Here is an 18,180-nt window from a genome sequence, read left to right on the forward strand (position 1 = left end):
TCACACATACACTCTCACACTCACACACGTACTCACACATACCCACTCACACACATATGCACTCGCACACACATGCACACAAACACATGCACTCACCCGTGCACATACTCAGACTTGCAGACACACACACAAACACACACACACAAATGTACAGACACGCACCCGCACACAACCACACATGTTCACACACACACAAAAACATACACACAAACACATGCACAAACACCCACACACATACACACATGCAAACACACACACACACACATACATACACACCCCTTCATAGAATATAGAACAGTACAGGCCCTTCAGCACACGAAGTTGTGCCGACCATTGATTCTCATGTATGCACCCTCAAATTTCTGTGACCATATGCATGTCTAGCAGTCTCTTAAATGTCCCCAATGACCTGGCTTCCACAACTGCCGCATGCTCTCACAACCCTCTGTGTAAAGAACCCACCTCTGACATCCCCTCTATACTTTCCTCCAACCAGCTTAAAACTATGACCCCTCATGTTAGCTATTTCTGCCCTGGGAAATAGTCTCTGGCTATCGACTCTATCTATGCCTCTCATTATCTTGGACACCTCAATTAGGTCCCCTCTCCTTCATAAGATAAGCCCTTCAGTCCAGGAAGTATCCTGGTAAACCTCCTCCGAACTCTCACCAAAGCATCCACATTTTTCCTATAATAGGGTGACCAGAACTGAACACAGTACTCCAAGTGCGGTCTAACCAACGTATTATAGAGCTGCAACAAGATCTCACGACTCTTAAACTCAATACCCCTGTTAATGAAAGCCAAAACACCATATGCTTTCTTAACAACCCTGTCCACTTGGGTGGCCATTTTAAAGGATCTATGTACCTGCACACCAAGATCCCTCTGTTCCTCCACACTGCCAAGAATCCTATCCTTAATCCTGTACTCAGCTTTCAAATTCGACCTTCCAAAATGCATCACCTCGCATTTATCCAGGTTGAACTCCATCTGCCACCTCTCAGCCCATCTTTGCATTCTGTCAATGTCCTGCTGCAGCCTACAACAGCCCTCTATACTGTCAACGACACCTCCAACCTTTGTGTCCTCTGCAAACTTGCTGACCCATCCTTCAATCCCTTCATCCAAGTCATTCATAAAAATTACAAACAGTAGAGGCCCAAGGACAGAGCCCTGTGGAACACCACTCACCACTGACTTCCAGGCAGAATATTTTCCTTCTACTACCACTCGCTGTCTTCTGTTGGCCAGCCAATTCTGTATCCAGACAGCTAAGTTCGCCTGTATCCCATTCCTCCTGACCTTCTGAATGAGCCTACCATGGGGAACCTTATCAAATGCCTTGCTAAAGTTCATATACACCACATCCACAGCTCGACCCTTATCAACTTTTCTAGTCACATCTTCAAAGAACTCGATAAGGTTTGTGAGGCATGACCTGCCCCTCACAAAGCCGTGTTGACTGCATTTAATCAAGCCATGCTCTTCCAGATGGTCATAAATCCTATCCCTCAGAATCCTTTCTAACACCTTGCAGACGACAGATGTGAGACTGACTGGTCAGTAATTGCCGGGGATTCCCTATTTCCTTTCTTGAAGAGAGGAATTACATTTGCCTCTCTCCAGTCCTCAGGTACGACTCCAGTGGAGAGCGAGGATGAAAAGATCTTCGCAAGTGGCAAAGCAATTGCATTTCTCGTTTCCCAAAGCAGCCGAGGACAAATCTGGTCCGGGCCTGGCGACTTGTCAATCTTAATGTTTGACAAACTTTTCAGCACCTCAAGCTTCCTCTATCTCTATCCATTCCAGCAGGCATACCTGCTTTTCAAAGGTTTCATTCACTACAAAGTTTGTTTCTTTCGTAAAGACAGAAGCAAAAAACTCATTTAGGGCTTCCCCTATCTCCTCAGACTCCACACACAAGTTCCCTATGCTATCCCTGATCGGCCCTACTCTTTCTTTGACCATTTTCTTATTCCTCACGTAAGTGTAAAATGCCTTTGTGTTCTCCCTAATCCTTTCTGCCAAGCCTTTCTCGTGCCCTCTCCTGGCTCTCCTCAGACCATTTTTGAGATCCTATCTCGCCTGTCTGTAATCCTGTAGAGCTGAGCTTGACCTTAGCTTCCTCCACCTTATGTAAGCTACCTTCTTCCTTTTGACGAGAAGCTCCACCGCTCTCATCATCCAAGGTTCCTTTATCTTACCACTTCTTACCTGTCTCAGAGGGACATAGTTATTCATCACTCGCAACAACTGTTCCTTAAACAGTCTCCATATGTCTATAGTGCCTTTACCATGGAACAATTGCTCCCAGTCCATGCTTCCTAACTCATGTCTAATCGCGTCATAGTTTCCTCTTCCCCAATTAAATATCCTCCCATTTTGCCTAATCCTCTCCTTCTCATAGCTATGTAGAATGTGAGGCAGTTGTGGTCACTATCACCAAAATGCTCTCCTACCACAGATACCTGCCCCGGCTCATTGCCGAACACCAAGTCTAGAATGGCCTCTCCCCTCGTCGGCCTGTCAACGTACTGAGTTAGGAAACCCTCCTGAACACATCTTACAAAAACAGCTCCATTCAAATCTTCTGCTTGAAGGAGTTTCCAATCAATATTGGGAAAGTTAAAGTCACCTATTACAACAACCCTACTACGTCCACACTTTTCCAAAATCTGCCGACCTTTGCTTTCTTCAATCTCCCTGCTGCTATTGGGGGGCCTGTAGTAAACCCCTAACGAGGTGACTGCTCCCTTGCTGTTCCTTATTTCCACCCATACTAACTCGGTAGACAGATCTTCACCTGGCTCAATTTCATGAGGCATTGCTTGTGTGTTTCTTTCACCCTTGCTCACAGCTGCACTGAAATATTAGTGGCACATTGCTTCTTCTGGGCTCCCACAACTCCCAAGACTTTTCCTGAACTCTCACTCCTAAACTTAGTTGCCTATTAATTGCTAGAACTTGTCTTGAGTCTGGTTGCTCTTGATTTCTCATTGCATCATAACCCATTTCATTCAGTGACCTTCCCAGCAGTGGAACTGTCTAACATGGAGTCTACATCTGTCTTATACTCATTTAAGTGGAGCCTGAAACCTTTGATCTCCTTTTCAGTGACACTGAACTATCTGACTGACCTATTGAAAACCTTGTAACAAGGCCCAACCCTGGCACTGGGCACAGTTGCATGTAGCCATCTTGCAATTCTTGGGACTGAATGCACACTGTATGTTACAATTTCCAGATTGCTGGCTTCCCAAGTATAAAATTACAACAGGACACTTAAGCATATCCTGTACAAATCAGGAAAATCAAGTGTCTCAACACTGACCCCTAGGGAGACCTGGTACGATTGTATTTTTCTAACCCACCGACACATCTCAGGAGCAGGTGGGACTTGAACATAGGCCTCCTGGTCGAAGGTGATGGGCATTACCAGTGCATTACAAGAGGGTCCCCAAAAATTGACAGCAGATTCATGGGCATCCATTATCTGCCATGTCAGAATTTGAACCCAAATTTGAATCTCAGATCCCCAAAAATGTGCAGGTTAGGTGGATCGGCCATGCTAAATTGCCCATACTGTTCAGGGATGTGCAGGTTAGGTGGATTAGCCATGGAAAATTCAGGGTTACAGGGATAGGCTGGGTCTGGGTGGGATGTCCTTCAGATGGTTAGTGTGGACTTGATGGGCTGAATGGCCTGTTTCCACTGTAGGGATTCCATGAACTGACAAGTCTAGCACAAAAGAAAAATTACTTTTTGATTGTTAAATATGTATTGAAAAGCTGGATGTAGCTCTGAATGGTCAAATGATGCAATGCAACTGATAGATCAATATTGTATTTTACTGATAGCTCTTTTGTATGATATGGAATTAATCCATGCCTTGAATCCCAATCCTGAGTTTGTTTAGCTGCTGCCTTTAGATTAAAATTATATTATTAAATGTCAAGATATTTTGAGAAATAATACAGAAATTGAAAACCAATGAAATCTGTGATATGGAACCAATTACATGTCTCATTGTCATCATCCACAAACAGTTTGCCTCTCTCCTTACACCTGTTGACAACTCCAGCAGGACCTCACAGAATAAAGATGTTTTAATATCATTTGGTGAAAGAAGAATATTCTATAAATCCAAACAAAAGTATTGATAAGGAACTTACTTTTCATGTGTGGGGGAACGTCCAACAGGACGTCCATTAACTTATTGATAAATTGTTATCCGTGTTGAATATATTGAAGGATTCATGTCTTCATTCACTTTTGTCAATCAATTCTTTAATACTGTATTATGTTAATTAAATCCAATTACTATTGAATATAGTGAAGAAGAACAGATTTAAAGGTGTGTTGTTACCATAAATACAGCTGACAATTTTCTCTAATCAGAGCATACACGTTCAGAAATATGCAAAACATGTGATAAATATCACAACATATTCAAAGGTGGACAGTTCTTTATGTAAATGAGTCACGTTGATTAACTGGTTATCAGGATTGTTAACAAGTACGACCTAATTACATAAAAACATTGAATAGTAGATGTTTTCTTTTGATCTTTGCAAGTGTGGGCTTGTTGAGTAAGATCTGCACCTTGCTATTATATATAACTGAATAACAATCCAGAGTGTGCTAATCACAAGACTAGCTAACAATTAGAGTGAATCATTTATGTTTGCTAGAAATAATGAAAATTCATACAATGAGACCCAGTCTCTGCAAACAAAAGAGATATTTTTAAACTTTGCATCTTTTTTGAATCACCTGGAGCTTGGGGAACCTCCCTAATCCACATTGTTTTTTCCAGGGCAACATCTCAACCAATCAAAATCAACTTGTCAACCAAGCAGAATCATTTTCTCCAGTAAAATAAATTCATTGATTGTTTGAAATGTTGCACTCTTGTATTTGTCCTGATTTGTCTCAGCAACATACCCCTCTTTTCAACAATATTCAGGTTCTCTACTGTGGTGCTTGATTTACTTGTGTTTTAAATGGGAAAATTCTGTGGAAATGAGACAATAACAATGAAAGTACGTAGGTTATACCTTGTGAATCTTTTTGACTGTACTTTAGAAAATGTATTAAACTGAGAGAAAGAAATGAATATTTCATTTTCTAAACTGTAGGTCATTTTTTCTGAAGAATTGCGATGTTAACAGCAATCCCTTATCTGATTTTATTGGCAGCTAGAAATGCAAATATTTCAATTGTTGACATCTATGAGACAGGAGAAAGAAAGAGAGTGAGAGCGATTGAATATCATTTTGTTGTTTCCTAAGTTCAAGTCAAAGCATTTTGATGAAAGTGGACAGTAGATTTTTAAATAGTGGCGAATAGATTCAGAGTATGTGTTCAATGTTCTGTGGCCCCTTATCTTAGACATGCTAAGGTAGTGTGAGCTGAAATATTGGAGATCTGGGTGAAAAGGAATTAAGGGTGAGCTAATTTAAGAGAAAATGAATTGGAAGTTTTGGGAATTGCAAGAGGCAGGGGGAGCATTGCAAGAGGCAGGGGGAGCATTGTTCAGTGGTAAGTGTGCTATTCTGGGATTGTAAGGAAATGACAATAGTCAACATACAAGGTGGTCAGTCACAGAAGGCAACAGGGAAGTACAACATGCTAGGCAGGGAGCTTAGGAAGACAGTATCAGAGATATACATTTTCTTAACAGAAATTGTAGGCTGCAGCAATAATTGAGTCCATTTTTGTTAGGCTACTCTGTGCCTTCCTCTAACTTCCGTCTCAAAGGAAGAAGAAGGAAGACAAATAAGAGGAGGAAACATGGAAACAAAATTAAGAATTAGATTGAGAAGGAGAAAGGGAAGTTGTTAGAGGAAGAGATATATAATAGACTGAGGATTGATATCATTAATACATAAGCAACAGAGAAAGGTGACAGAATCCCCATTCTCTGACCTTATACATACTGTATAATACCATATAGATACAGTAGATATATACAAACAGACATACGTGCATTTCATGCACACACATTTCTGTACATGTGGATTTAATGGACACATGTTTACATAGACACATGAACATATCCACAAAAGCATGGGTATCTATGCCCCTTTAATACTTGTGCATTTAGAGATAATGATACACAAATACCAACATGAATGAGGATAAGGGATAGGTAAATAGCCACACATATCTACATCTGACCAATCTTAAGTGTGTGTATGCTTTCTATGTACAAACCCTTCCTTTCTTATATTTTCTGGGTCACATTTCTGTAGCCATTGTTAAAATAGCAACATTTAACTTCAACTGATAGGTCTCATTTTGAAATTAGAATTGTAATTTCAGTACACTGCATAATCATTTCCCAATGAGGCACTCAATACTCTTTCAAGAAATCATCAATTAGCAGTTTTTAAAATCAGTGAAGGTTAAAATTCTGAGTTTTCCTACACTGAATAAAAATCCCAGATACTTCATCCATAAATGATAGATTGGGATGGAAAGAGAAACTGGGAAGTAGCATAGAGTCATAGAATCATAGAGATATACAACACAAAAACAGACCCCTCAGTCCAATTCATCCATGCCAACCAACTATCCCAACCTAATCTAGTCCCATTTGCCAGCACTTGGCCCATATCCCTCAAAACCCTTCCTATTCATAAACCCATCCAGATGCCTTTTAAATGTTGCAATTGTACCAGCCTCCACCACATCCTCTGGCAGCTCATTCCATACACGTACCACCCTCTGTGTGAAAAGGTTCCCCTTTACGTTTCTTTTGTAACTTTCCCCTCTTACCCTAAACCTATGCCCTCTAGTTCTGGACTCCTCCACCCCAGGGAAAAGCTTCTGTCTATTTATCCTATCCATGCCCATCATCATTTTATAAATCTCTATAAGGTCACCCCTCAGCCTCCAATGCTCCAAGGAAAACAGCCCCAGCCTATTCAGCCTCTCCCTATAGCTCAAATCCTCCAGCCTTGGCAACATCCCTTAAATCTTTTCTGAACCCTTTCAAGTTTCACAACATCCTTCTGACAGGAAGGAGACCAGAATTGCACGCAATGTTCCAAAAGTGGCCTAACCAATGTCCTGCACAGCCACAACATGACCTTCCAACTCCTGTACTCAATACTCTAACCAATAAAGGAAAGCATACAAAACACCTTCTTAACTATCCTATCTACCTGTGACTCCACTTTCAAGGAGCTATGAACCTGTACTCCAAGGTAGCTTTGTTCAGCAACACTCCCTAGGACCTTACCATTAAGTGTATAAGTCCTGCTAAGATTTGCTTTCCCAAAATGCAGCACCTCACATTTATCTGGATTAAACTCCATCTGCCACTCCTCAGCCCATTGGCCCATCTGATCAAGATCCTGTGGTAATCTGAGGTAACCTTCTTCACTGTCCATTACATCTCCAATTTTGGCGTCATCTGCAAACTTACTAATTACACCTCATACATTCACATCTGAATTATTTATATAAATGATGAAAAGTAGTGGACCCAGTACCGATCTTTGTGGCACTCCACTGATCACAGGCCTCCAGTCTGAAAAACAACCCTCTACCACCCTGTCTTCTACCTACAAGCCAGTTCTGTTTCCAAATGGCTAATTCTCCCTGTATTCCATGAGATCTAACCTTGCTAATCAGTCTCCTATAGGGAACCTTGTCAAATGCCTTACTGAAATCCATATAGATCATGTCCACTGGTCTGCCCTCACCAATCTTCTTTGTTTCTTCAAAAATCTCAATTAAGTTCATGAGACATGTTTTCCCATGCACAAAGCCATGTTGACTATCCTTAGTCAGTCCTTGCCTTTCCAAATACATGAACATCCTGTCCCTCAGGATTCCATACATCAACCTGCCCACCATCAGCATCAGGTTCACCAGTCTATAGTTCCCTTGCTTGTCCTTACCACCTTTCTTAAATAGTGGTACCACGTTAGCCAACCTCCAGTCTTCCAGCACCTCACCTGTTACTATTAATGATACAAATATCTCAGCAAGGGACCCAGCAATCACTTCCCTAGCTTCCCACAGAGTTCTAGGTACACCTGATCAGGTCCCGGAGATTTATCCACCTTTATGTGTTTCAAGACATCCAGCAGATAGCATAACTTTCCATATCATGTCTTGATTTGGACAAAACAAGTGCATTGAATAGTGAAACCAACAAAAGATTTATTAAAAGAAAATAGATAAGAGAGACCAAGAGAATAAGAGAGATTCAACATGTGTTGTGTAGAAATGCGGACTCTGTCAGCTGCCCCTCAGGGCAAGCAAGTAAGAGTAAGAGGAAATGGAAGGAAAGTTAAAAATAAAATGACGAACAACGAAGAATGGAGAGATGAGGATAGCAAGTTCAAACAGGAAGGAGGAGGCTGGTAATGGGTAGGATCAGATGAGTAGGCTAGCAATGCCGGTGGCAATATATTAAAGGGGTAGAGGATGGGGAAGTAGGAGGAAAATAATTTAAGGACTTGCTGAAGTTATGGAAAGTGCAACGGCTAGAACAAGAACTGCTGAATGCCAAACTTTAACCAGATCTTCCAACAGAAAGTATGCCCTGCTTTCCTGCTTCCCCTTTCTCTGCTTTTCAACATCAGGTAACACCAAGTGTTATATGTATACTTATCCTCACAAGTAATTGATATTTATAGAACATATAAATATCAGTGATACATCCTCCCATTCTCTCAAACATAAGAATGAATAAAATTGTCAGGCAGGAAATACCGATAATTCATTAAACCTGACCTTCTTCACAATAGATAGGCTACTATGACTTGAAGCTGTAATGTCCAACCCCTTTCGCTACCATTCCTGACCCCAACTCCCCAAACCACCAAAACCCCAGCCTCGAGTCATGCCATGGAGAAGGGAAAACTCAAGGTTAATGGGGAATAAACAAATCTGAGAAATGTCTTTCCAATCTAATCAGGGTTCATATAAAATCATTAGTAATCTGTTCATTGTCTGTAACTGCATAAACAAAAACAAACATAATAGTTATCTCTCTTGCACTCACCATGTAGACATGTATAATAGATACATGGATCCCCAGACAGATACACCAGATACATATCTGACACATAAGTATCTAATAGGTACACATAAGTATCACTAAAGTATCATTTTATTTAACGAGTACTGATATCAAACATACATGGATACACCAATTTCGCTTAAATGTTTGACTAGATAAATCAGCACAGATCCTAATTCAGTTCTGAAGTCTATTACCAGCCCATGCATTACTCAGTAAACATTGGCTATGCTGAAGAACAGCTCAGGCTGGAGGCCAGGAAGGTTTACAAAACAGTTGGAGGCTTTTGTTGGATCAACATGGGCTCAGTTTTATTATGACACAGTGAGGACTCTAATTGGTTGGCCTTCAGTCATTAAGACATTGGATTTAAGAACAAATTCCCACCTATTATAGAAGGAAAGCGACACACCAGGGAATTAAGATAGGATTCTAGGGACAAAGTGAACATTTGTAAACTGCCCACAGAAAGAGACGGTGCAGATATTACCTAATGTACAATGCACGCCTTAGCCAATCTTCTGGTTGAATGGCTGATGTTTAATATGAGCATACCAGTGCGATTGATTTAGGAAATGGTGCTCTGGCTAATAAAACTAAATCAAGGAGATCATAAAATATGGTACAACGTGGCCCGGGGTAATCTCTCTCTTATAGAGAGGCGTGCCAGCGGGATGTCTTTCCTGGGTGCACCATTTCAGGAATGAATCCTCAATCAGCACCTCTGGCTTTGAGATTTACATTGCGGATGTGTTCTGACAATTTTACATTACTGACAGCGAGGGAGGGCTGCCTTCGCTGCTTTCCTAAATTATGCATTTGCCCCAAGATTTTTTTTAGATAAATAACCCCAGGCATTAAAAGCACGCCCATTTTTATATCACCTCAGGAGCTGCTGGGAACAGCAGTTTTGAAACAATCAGAATTTACAACGGGGCCAAACTGGTACTAACCACTGACTGTTTAGATCGGAGTTCGGCCACCCGTGGGAACGTTGACCGACGCTGTCATGTTGTAGGGATCGCTCGCTCGTTCTGGAGGGTGTTACTGTAATAATTCTGCGGTGAACAAGCCCACTTCCGGAGTCAGTGATAGCAGCAAGATGCCGAGAAATGAGCTACTGTCAAAATGGTCAACTTTGTGTTTGTCTGGAGTGTGCAAACCGTATGAAGGCGAGAGAGTCAAATGATCAAACCATGGCTTTGGCCATCCCAGTCACTACTTAAAAAGACGTACTTAATCAGATACCAAACTGCGAGCTTTACCACAATGTTTTAAAAATACATTGTCAACTTGTGTAATAATTCAGTATTTTCAGAAGTTCGTCCAGATTGTATGTTATACAGATATCATTGGTCTAAATGCTCAATTTCCTCCTAGTTAACCAGGCCTCAGCAGGAATCCGGACACCTGAGGGAATGTAGGCTGATATTTCAGTAAGTGGTTTCCAAATGAAACAGGGGTCCTCCCTGTCCATTCAGTCGAACATGGAAGATCCCAGGACACCATTCACCGAATTCTCCTAGTCCTCTGATCAATCCTGTGTTTTCTTAAATTTAATAATATACTTTATTCATAAAAATAACCACCAACAATGAAATGTCTGATCGTGCAGTTGATGGAATCTTGCATTGTATAACGTGTTAGCACCTTCCCCATCATCATCAGTGACTACAGGGTAGAAATGAAATATTCGTTTTGTTTTATGTAGCTTCTCTAGATCCAACTAATGTGGTTTTGCCTTCCTCGTGTTTTGAACGGGAAGATGAGCCGGTAAAAGTTGGGAACACAGTCTCTGATCTTTACAAACATTGGGGAGGATTTTAAAATTAAACCTGAACTCCACAGCTCGGGATGCCTGGCAGATTGATTACACTAAACAAAAGTGTTCAAGTTGAATTGCTTTGGAGTTTGTAATCTGATGAATCCGTACAAACGTGAATTATAGTTCCGCCGTCATTACTTTGTTTTTGTTTCTAATTATTTTTTTAAAATAATGGTAAACTCTGAGGCTGGATGCTGACAGTCAGTGTTGTGGCCAGGAAGGTTGTGTAAACAGGGATTGTCAGTATCCGAGAAGCAGGAAAATCGACGTTTCAGGCAACAGCCCTTCATCAGGAATGCCGGAAACGTCGATTTTCCTGCTCCTCAGATGCTGCCTGACCTACTGTGCTTTTCCAGCACTACTCTAATCTTGACTCCAATCTCCAGCATCTGCAGTACCCAGCTCCGCCTATGCAGGGATTGTGTCCATACTCAGTTTTCCCTCGCGTCCTTTCCTTGATCTCAATCCTTGCCCACCTCTTCCTTATTTACCGCCCTGAACGGGGACTCTTCACCATTCACCTTCATCTTGACGTTTACTTTAAAAATATCTGATCAATATTCTGAGCTTTGAAATCGCCGCAAACTCTTGTGGGCAGCGAATTTACTGAAATCCAAGGCGTGTTTGTTTTGTTTCTATACAGACATGCAGCAAAATTGTCATTTTATGGGACATAAACAGCATTGTGTTCCAGCAGAGGTTCCCTCTTGGTCAACTGAGACTTACAGTTCTTACAAGATTCAGTTCCACGAGTAACGCAGTTTTCGACAACCAGTATCGATTATCCCCAGACTTCAGTTTTAACAAAATGCCACTTTCTGATCTGTGTGACACTAGCCAGTACAGTATTTATTGTCCGGGAAGACAATACGGTCTAAAGAAGGTGCTTGCGAGTCACTTTTGTATTCTATAACTGAGTGGTTTATTAGATTGGGGGGGATTTAACCAATTTCTGCTCAATATTGTGGGGGGAGGGTATGTCAGATTCCCTTTTTAATGACTAAGCGGGGGGGGGGGGGGGGGTTAGATTCTCCAGGTAAATTTGACGGCTTTCTGTCGCTTTTGTTGATACTAATCTTTAAATCCCAAATATATTCACGTGGGTTTTGCGGTGCGGTTGGGTAAGAGGGTCTCTGTGTCTGAGCTTGAAGCTCCGGGTTCAAGGCCAACTGCAGGGGCAATGAATGCGTTGAGAAACGTGGGCAAACAAATTGGGTGTTAACAGGCAAATCTTTTCAAGAGCACGCCAATGGCAGAGGGTAAGAGTGGGAGGGATTCCTGGACATCCGTGGGATGGAAATAAATTGGAGCAGGTAAACTCGGGGGCATTTGGTTGGGGTGGAGCCGCAGATTTCGGGATTACCAGATGTAACGTCCCCATTGTCCCGACAGGATGGGTTCAATTCCTTCACCGGCTGAGGTTAGGATGAGGGATTCTCCATACCTGAGGCGCTGAGACCCCCAGGTTAAATCACAACCAGTCTCTCTAATGAGAGAGCAGTGCTATGGTCTGGTAAGACTATGACAATTGTGCTTTTACCTTTTTTCCCTCATTGCACCCCCATATTCTGATCAATGTAGCAGGTATATGTCACCTTTAGTACTTCCAACACTCTACAGTATTGGAATTCCAATCCCATCATTTTGTACTACATTTAGCAACTACTTTACATGAGACTCGAGATATTTCAGAGACGTTGCCTTAATCAGGGCATCTTTAGTAATGATTTTTTTTTTGTTCTAATCCGTCTGAGAATTCGTTCTACATGTTCGATAGGGGTTGACTCGACTGATCTGAGCCCACTGTCTGATGCAGTTAAGTATAGATCACATTGTTCTCGCTGCAGGCAGTAGGTCAGGCTCTTGGCTTACTTGTCTCTTCCCCCTTTCCCTCCACCTCCTTGTAATACAACAACGTGGTTCAAGTCTTTGCTTGACTTAACATTGCTGCACGTCGGCTTGTCGTTTACAACTGAATAGATTCCATTATAGAGCCAGAGATAATGCACACACACACACACACACAGATGCATATATATATAGAGAGAGAGCTGTGCACAGAATTGCGGCAATGCCGCTTGACATGTTAGAAATGTTAATGTGTGCATCTCAACGTGTACTTGTGTGTGTACATATATTTGCAGATATCTCTGCTGATTATGTGTATATCAACAGTTAGAAAACATAAAGTGGCAGCGAGATTGATCAATGCAAAGACAGATTATTGTGATAATTAAGCAAATCTCTGAATAGATAGAGAGACAAATACAGAGGTATATGGATTCATTTCAATTATTATATTGCGTGTTGAGGTAGTGATGAGAGATTAGTTTTTGTTCATTCGTGGCCAGCATTTCTTGCCCATCCCTAATTGCCCAGAGGATAGTGAAGAGTCAACTACATTGCTGTGGGTCTGGAGTCAAATGTAGGCCAGACCAGGTAAGGGTGGCAGTTTCCTTCCCTAAAGGGCATTAGTGAGCCAGTTCTTTGGTGTGAAAAGCCATCATTTCTTCCACCGAGCAGAAGGTGGAACGGGTCGGAGCTGTCGTTAACGCGGGCGACAACAGGTTTACATCGAGGTATCCGGGAGATGGTGGGACCTACTCATCTCACAGAGCCCACCTGATGTCAGTCCCGTTTTCATTCTCTTGGTGTCTTGCGCCAATGCCCGGAAAGAGCGGCAGTGAAAAAGATTTCCATTCCCCCGCTCGCATTCCTGCTGACACCCTCCCTGACAGGAATTCACAAATTCCTCATTGGGGAAAACAGCAGCACTGCAGCGACCCGCACGAGAGAGCTCCCAGGTGACAACTTCAGTACCACTCCGAGATGATTTACATTACACTGAACAATGTTTTACAGCCTTTAACCGCAAGGAGCTGGCACGTTTGCTGTGTTGACGGAGCTCTGTCCCTTCTGGGCTTTCTCTCTCGTTCTCTCTCTGTCGTTGTTCGTGCATTTCTCGCCCAGATTTCAGCTCTCCGTGCCCGTATCAAACAGGAGCGAGCGCCGCACTGTCTCTTTCTAATACCCCGCAGCACTGGACAATGGTGACATGGAATTGCTCTCCATTCCAGTCCATCATGAACATATATTTGAATAGAACCTTCTCCAGGTGACTTGTGTGAAATAGAAAGCGAGGAGGAGCTTGCAGAGCCAGAAACAGAGAAACTCGCTCTGAAATACGTTTAACATTATACTAAAGTGCTTGGGCATCAAAACACAACTGACCTTTACACTGTAGGGAACTTTGAGACACAGGGCTACTATCGGCGAATTTGAATGTCTGGTGACACTGTGATAAATGGCGTTTGTTTTGTTCGAATGTGTCACTGCAATTGCTATCCATCTCTACTGATTACAATTCAGCCCATTTGACTGGAGTTAATGATTCAACCCCATATCAATGCCTAGACCACCTGAGTGCTTATATATTTATTATATATTAAACAGCACGGTGAATTAACGGGGGCAAAATAAGGAATCAGGCATGGGTGTGACGAGATAGGAGTGGGCGGAGGCGCCATCCATTTCGATCCGGTTAATAAATCAATCTGTATTACTTCCAAGCCGGGACTTTTCTATTCCCCGGGCGGTAGAGTGACTCACTGTGCTAGGGAAATGCACGGTCGAAATCGCTTTCCTCAAGCAGCTCACGTGTTGGGTGTGTGGCGTGGGTGGGGGTGTTGTGCTCCACTGTTTGTGGGACCTTGCTGTATCATTCTGGTGGGCACTTTTCCTGGCCATGCACCCAAGTAAACAACCTTGTGCAAGGTGAACGATTGCAGAAAATCCCTTTTACAATGATCGAGTCAATAAGGCATGGGAACCAATCCATGTCGACCGTAATCCCGAACCAAACTATTCCACATGTCTGCGCTAGGCCCGTATCCCTCCAAACCTTCCCTATTCGTGTACTTATCCAAATGTCTTTTGAATTTTGTACCTGCATTCACCACTACCTCTGCCAGTACATTCCACATAGTTATCTGCAAGTAAGCAATCGCGTTCTGATAAACTGAAATCGTTAGTTTCCCCATTTAGATGCTGGCTGCTTTGATTTATACAGTTACCCTGTTCTGTTTTTATAGTATTATCTGTGCTCCATCTGACAATGAGTTAAGATAAGTTATTGCAGATGGTGCATGTAGGATTCATTCTCAAATGTAAGATCGAACAGTTGAAGGTGCTAGTGAATTGGATTCAACGGTATTAGATCGGTAATGCTTTGTCGGAATGTAAAATTGTTGTGATCTGCTTGTTCCACCTGCTTGATTCTACGAAATAATAAGTTATAAGTAATAATAAGTTATAACGAATTGCTTTCAATCCTGATTCTTATAGACGTTGTAATGAACACATTATTAGGATTCCTATTTGTAATAATCCTTTATTGTTACTGTAAGTGATTAATAATATTTTCTAGCAATTAAGTTAAAATAGATTTTAAATAGGCACAAAGATATAACTCGCATACTCTGGCATATTCGCACAGTTCAAAATAGCAAGTAGGCCTGTGTGATGGAGAAGGAAATTAATATGCAAGGCCTTACGGTGAGGAATAGAAATCGGAGTGTTATTTAACAAATGACACATTTAAAGTGTTTAACTATTTAAACTCATGTATCATTTTGTTGTGTACACTTAAACACGGGTGTGTGTATACTATGCAGATTATCAACGTTTTACTGAGCTTAACTCACCACAACTTAGACTTTATTCAAAATAGCTTGAATCAAATTATCTGACAATGGTATTTTTGCCTGAAATTACCATTAACCTGTATCATCTACTTCACTTAATCCAAGTTATTGGATAATTAATTTTAAAACATAATTTTAAATAATCGGGTGTGTACAGCAGTCTCCACACGTACTTACTTGCACAGAAAATATGTGACCTTGAACTTCACAAAACTGGTGTGTAAAGTACTGTGGGGAAAGGGTGCAAACAAACGCATTTTACGTTTTTACTTATATGTTTGAGCTCTGGCTTGCAGGAAAGCAGAGAGCAGAGGGCAGGAATTTCTCAAAGTGCTGTTTTTGTCAAGGAAGAGTCCCAAGTTTCCACTACCTTTTTGTATGAAGAAGCGGTCCTTAGCATCATTCCTAAACAGTCTTACTCTGAGGTTGCGCTCCCTTGTTATGGGCCTCACCACTGTACGAAATAGTTCCTCTCTAGCTATCTGGCAACTCCTTTATCATCTTAAGTACTTAAGTCAGATCGCCCCTTAATCTTCTTTGCTCAAGGGAAAATGAGACTATTCTATATTGTTCTCATATTTTAACCCTTGATGGGGCCCAGTTAACAATAATACCGCCACGTTGGCCATGAAGCCTCTCCTCCAACTATTCCTTTGCTCCAGTTTGGTGGTTTTGCTGCTAACATTCATGTTTAGAACCACAAGATTAAAATAAAGTCACTGTAGTGACATCTGTAAATATATGAAGCCTTTAAAATTTTCACAGGAAAAATAAAGATGGAATGTTCCTTTCAGTACAGAAATCATAATGCTTAAAGTAACTATAGGGCTACACTGGTTGATGCAACACTGGCATTGACACAACTATCATTTTTAAAATTTTAATTAATATTTCTACTTTAAACGCTACCAATGACACAAATTGACCCTGTCAAGGTGTGTAGGAAAGGAATATCGTTACTTAGAATTATAGAATTCCTACAATGTGGGTGCAGGCCATTCGGCCCATTGAGTCCACTCCAACTCTCCAATAAGCATCCCATCCAGACACCTTATCTCTGGGATCCTGCATTCCCCACAGCCAATCCACCCAGCCTGCCCGTCTCTGGACTGTGGCAGGAAACCGGAGGGAACCCACGCAGACACAAGGAGAGTGTACAAATGTCACGCAATTACCCGAAGGTGGAATCGAACCTGAGTCGCCAGCGCTGTGAACCACCGTGCTGCCCAATGTCTCTCATTATTCATTCTGAACTTATTTGACTACAGCTAGTTATCTCATTTGCAAAGGAAAGACATCGGGAATCAAACCAGTGCAGAACATGAAACAAGGAGCCAGCCAGCTCAAAATAACGCCGCTAATTCTTATTCTGATAGCATTGATTTGCTGTCACAATAGTTTGCTAATAAATTCAATAGAATACACGCATAATCCACATATTGACAAGAAGTTTACCAAACAGACACTTATTCTTCTGCACATGGATTGAAAAGCTGGGTGAAGTGTCACTTAAGACAGGGAGATAAGGAAATAACTGACTTACTTACCTGGGGGAGATATAGTAATGCAGTCTAATACATGAGGGCTGTCTGAAAATGCAATTACTGATATTTTAAGGCAACGCTAAATAAATACATAAGGTGAATGTAATGAAAGGATATTCAGCCGTTAAGCATTAAGAATGCCAATAAAGCATTAAGAAGCCTGATTAGTTAATATTATCAAGTGGTGAGATTGGGGAGGTGTGTCCAGATTAGTCTCCTGACTTTTTAAAATAAATTTTACTGATGAACATTGAAAATAAGATTGAACACTGGATAATTATTATAGATGACCTGTGTCAGAGAGGTTGCACAATCCACTCCATAAAACAAATTAAATTTGGAATGCAGAATGTGTACAATAAGAAACATCCATCTTGCATGTAGATCATATCTAATTGGCTCAAACGCTTTGAATTAAATTTTATTGGTGATGCAATGACTTATAAGCCAAATTATATGTCTAGTTTCCATATTACAAGATCTAAACTAACAGTTTCTGGCTATTACTTGCAGAGTTATAGGAATAGACCATTTAACCCCATTCTATTATTTAATTATATCAACGTTGTTCTGCATTTGTAGTAGTTTATACTTTGGTTAGTGTCTTTACCTTTCAGGTACCCTTGTAATGCGCGCTGCATTCTAACCAATAGTTCCCTTACCAGAATTCATATTGATAGCTTTTGATACACTGATGCAGATTTTTTAAATTTTTATTTAGTGCAATCTCAATGCAGCTTCATAAACCTTTCTGCTCTTTCTCCCCGAATGCTGATGAACTGTTCACAGTTAGTCAATTTTCAAATAAATTGTTTTAAAGTAAGTTGCTTAATTATAGAGTTGCCTCTTAAACATTTGGTTTATTTTCGTGTTTTATCTCATATATGTTTTTGTATAAATCTACATAAAGTTTACAAATACATGCGTGTACAGCATACACATTTTGATACGTATTGATGCATATGTAATAGATGTACATATGTAATAGATTGACATGTACACACATGAATGAACAAATATTTGTAAATGCGAATGTATAGAACTACCCAAGCATAGCTATTTGCA

General features: G+C 41.1%; 1 protein-coding gene across 1 annotated transcript in view; it reads right to left on the reverse strand.

Moving 5' to 3' along the window:
• LOC122540016 (proto-oncogene Wnt-3) overlaps positions 1-18,180 on the reverse strand; it is a 115,650-nt gene that overhangs the window by 89,087 nt on the left and 8,383 nt on the right. The gene's annotated exons all lie outside the window — the stretch shown is intronic.

The sequence above is a fragment of the Chiloscyllium plagiosum genome, unplaced genomic scaffold (assembly GCF_037043375.1).
Source record: "Chiloscyllium plagiosum isolate Xiang-an unplaced genomic scaffold, Cpla_swu_hap1 HiC_scaffold_32, whole genome shotgun sequence".
NCBI classification, from domain to species: domain Eukaryota; kingdom Metazoa; phylum Chordata; class Chondrichthyes; order Orectolobiformes; family Hemiscylliidae; genus Chiloscyllium; species Chiloscyllium plagiosum.